Here is a 4,532-nt window from a genome sequence, read left to right on the forward strand (position 1 = left end):
CAGGAGTATGTACAGAAAATTCAAGTTTTGTTTGAGACTTCATAAACTTGTTGCATTTTAACAATGTTTTAACTTTTCACATTTGTGTGTTGGAAGAGTGACACATAAAGATGTGATTCTCTATGGTTTGAAATGGATCTTATGAGTCATGTAATATCAAGAAATGTTACTTTACAATATTTCCTTAAGCAAAATTGTATGTGCTTTTGAATTTTGTCTTTGTGTATACTATTGATAAACCTCTAACTCCTGCCCAGCTAAAGCGTGATGTTTAATATTATGGAAGCAAAACTGGTAAAAGTAAGACGAATTTTTCCATAGCTGGTATATGGTATGCAACTGTAGTCACACAAGCAATCTTTGAAAGCTCCTATGAACACAAGCCGGCAGGTAAAAATGAAAGCTTCACCCTTAAATTAGATTAGAGTATCACAGATTCCACTAGTCTTCACACCAGGCAAAATGTTGTCCAGCTAGTGTAAAATCTAAGAAGTCTCAAGAAAGCTAGATTACCTTTGCTTTAGGTCATAAGTCCCTTTTGTGATTGCTTTGTGAATACATATCTCTTTGTATCATTGCTTATTTGGAAATTTTAGACTGCTCAAGATGTCAATGTCCTGCAAGTTTAAGAGTATATTATAGAGCTGAACTTTGATTTACTGTGCAAGACTTTTCTTTTCATGCTGTTATTTTTAATGTTTTGTGAGAATACTTGGGATTAAAGTCTTGGTGACAAATTGTTTAACCTAAAAGCCTGGTTTTCCTTGCAAAACTAAAATCTGAGCTTCGTATTAAGTCCAAGAATAACATTTCTATAGGAAACCATACTTGTATTTTCTTGTAAAGTGCTTGTGAAAATAAAATATTAGCATAATTATATAAAAGTTGAACACATTCTTACTATACTTAGATTATACTATACTTATATTACTAGGACTATTATTATACTTATATTACTAGAACTATTACTATAGTTCTTTCCACATAAGGGAGCCTGTTATACAAATTTCAATTTTTAAGGAACACAATTGAAGTTTTTTTTTTATATTTATTTATTTTTTATTAGTTGGAGGCTAATTACTTCACAACATTTCAGTGGGTTTTGTCATACACTGACATGAATCAGCCATAGATTTACACGTATTCCCCATCCCAATCCCCCCTCCCACCTCCCTCTCCACCCAATTCCTCTGGGTCTTCCCAGTGCACCAGGCCTGAGCATTGAAGTTTTTGAAGTGAAGGGAATTTTTGGCTGTGCATCTAAGTGATGATACATTTTTAAGAGAAGAAGTGAGTTCAAAGTCCATGATATTCAATGACCAACATTTTAAATATAGCAATCTAATACAACATAATCCAAAGTTGCTGGTAAAAAAAAAAAAAGACTTTTATTATTAGCATGAAAACTTTCCATAAAGCTTTAAAAATCACATTTTTGTTGTTGTTGTTCAGTCACTCAGTCACGTCCAACTCCTTGTGACCCCATGGACTGCAGCATACCAGGCTTCCCTGTCCTTCACCATCTCCCAGAGTCTGCTCAAACTCATGCCCATCTCATCCTCTGTCACCCTCTTCTCTTCTTGTTTTCAATCTTTCCCAGCTTCAGGATTTTTTTTTTCAAATGAGTCAGCTTTTTGCATCAGGTGGCCAAAGTATTGGAGTTTCAGTTTCAGCATCAGCCCTTCCAGTGAATATTCAGGTTGATTTATTTTAAGATTGACTGGTTTGATCTTCTTTCAGTCCAAGGGACTCTCAAGAGTCTTCTCCAGCACCACAATTTGAAAGCATCTGTTCTTTGTCACTCAATTTTCTTTATGGTCCAAATCTTACATCCATACATGACTACTGGAAAAGCCATAGTTTTCACTATATGGACTGTTGTGGGCAAGTGATATCTCTGATTTTTAATATGCTGTCTAGGTTTCTCATATCTTTTCTTTCAAGAAGCAACATCTTTTAATTTCATGGCTGCAGTCACCAACCACAATGACTTTGGAACCTGAGAAAATAAAGTCTGTCATTGTTTCCATTTTCCCCATTTGTTTGCCATGAAGTGATGGGACTGGATGCAATGATCTTTGTTTCTTGAATGTTGAGCTTTAAGCCAATTTTTTCACTCTCCTCTTTCACTTTCATTGAGAGGCTCTTTAGTTCATCTTTACTTTCTGCCATAAGGATGGTGTCATCTGCATATTTGAGGCTATTGATATTTCTCCTGGCAATCTTGATTCCAACTTGTGCTACATCCAGCCCAACATTTTGCATTATGTACTCTGCATACAATTTAAATAAGCAGAGTGACAATATACAACCTTGATGTACTCCTTTCCCAATGTGGAGTCAATCCATTGCTCCATGTTTGGTTCTAACTGTTGCTTCTTGACCTGCATACAGGTTTCTTAGAAGGCAGGTAAGGTGGTTTGGCATTTCCATCTCTTTAAGAATTATCCACAGATTGTTGTGATCCACACAGTCAAAGGCTTTAGCATATTCAATGAAGCAAAACTTTTCCTGGAATGCCCTTGCTTTTTGTTTGTTTGTTTGTTTTGACTGCTTTTTTTTTTCATTTATTTTTATTAGTTGGAGGCTAATTACTTTACAATATTGTAGTGGTTTTTGCCATACATTGACATGAATCAGCCACAGATTTACATGTGTTCCCCATCCTGATCCTCCCTCCCACCTCCCTCCCCATCCCATCCCTCTGGGTCTTCCCAGTGCACCAGCCCTGAGCACTTGTCTTATGCATCCAACCTGGACTGGCGATCTGTTTCACACTTGATAATATACATGTTTCAATGCTATTCTCTCAGATCATCCCACCCTCACCTTCTCCCACAGAGTCCAAAAGTCTGTTCTATACATCTGTGTCTCTTTATTCTATGATCCAATAGGTCTCTGGTGTATGTTATATAATTTAAAATGTTGCATGGGACTTCTAAATTGATCCATCATGATGTGGTTCAAATGTAGTTGCAGAATACAATATGTAGCCATGCATAACATTCCTCTTAGACATCTAGAAGAGTTGTAGTTTCAAATTTTTGTGCAATTAGATGAAATCACAATGCAACAGTCTTGTGGCTTATTTTCCTTAAATGTGCTTTTTAAAGATAGTTTTGGATTAAGTTGTGCAGACTTTCATTAATATGAAAGATAAATCATTGTGTTAATAATTCTATAAGGATGTTTTATAGGATATAGATAATAAACAAATTATTTCTAGTGGTCCTTCTTAAGTTCTCATGCAAATATCAAGGGAGGAGAGTCCCAGTTGTCACAGGGGAGAATTAGAGTCAGTGAATTCAGTATGAGCCTTGTTACAGAAGACATTTTAGGATCGCCTATTGATTGGCTGGGAGTTGAGGCTTTGGGTATTTTGTCTTTTGTCATTTCATAGTTTGAAAACTCTGTTAGCATGAAGCAAGGCAAGATAGTTAAAAATTCATAGAAGCAATGTGGCACATCAGTATGTCACCGACAATACAATCATGTCTGACTCTTTGCAACTTCATGGACTAGAGCCCACCAGGCTCCTCTGTCCATAGAATTTTCCAGGCAAGAATACTAGAACAGGTTGCCATTTCTTACTTCAGGGGATCTTCCAGACCCAGAGATCAAAGTCAGGTCTCTTCTGTCTCCTGCATTGGCAGGCAAATTATTTTCCACTAGCACCATCTGGGAAATATGTCACATCAATATTATACTGCTCTTGCAAATCTACATGGGCCTTTTTGGAAGTATACAACTTATAGAGTCTTCAATTGGAAGAGTTTCTGTAAAAAGGATAGATTATAGGATAATGTGGCTAATACAGACCTGATATAAAATTAACTTCAGGAGTTTACCCTTAGGGTTCAAATTTGCAATCACTTTAACCAGAAACTCTAGCATAATTTTATGACTTGTGAAAAATATGAAAGATGAAAATTACTTTTTTAAAAAAGAACTTACATTCTACATTTAAACGGTGGCTATTAAAAAGTTCACTTGCATTGAATGCATGCTTAGTCGTGTCCAACTCTTTGGAACCCCATGAACTGTAGACCGCAGGCTCCTATATCCGTGGCATTTTCCCAGGCAAGAATACTGGAGTGGCTTGGCATTTCCTACTCCAGGGTATCTCCCTAACCCAGGGATCAAACCTGCATCTCTTGTGTCTCTCGTGTCTCCTGCATTGGCAGGCAGATTCTTTACCACTGTGCCACCTGGGAAGCTCTAGTTAGTGTAATTTCTTAAATTACAAGTCCCATTGGCCAGTTTTATCTTGCCTTCTCAGCAAAATATTACACTGAATGCAATCACAGAAAGTGACTTGTGGCGTAATGATCACAGATGTCCACTAGAGGTCATTATCACTTGGTGATAATTTAAGGAACATGCATGGGAACATATTTAAGGACTATAGTTGGGTTTTACGCTTGCAAGAATAGTTTTATTCTATGATTGTTAGTTCATCGTGGTTATGTATGATCTCCATATCTTTAGAAGAAAGGTAAGGGCAAAGATAAATTAGCCAGAGGGATTTTAAT

This window comes from Cervus elaphus, chromosome X (assembly GCF_910594005.1).
Source record: "Cervus elaphus chromosome X, mCerEla1.1, whole genome shotgun sequence".
Lineage (NCBI taxonomy): Eukaryota > Metazoa > Chordata > Mammalia > Artiodactyla > Cervidae > Cervus > Cervus elaphus.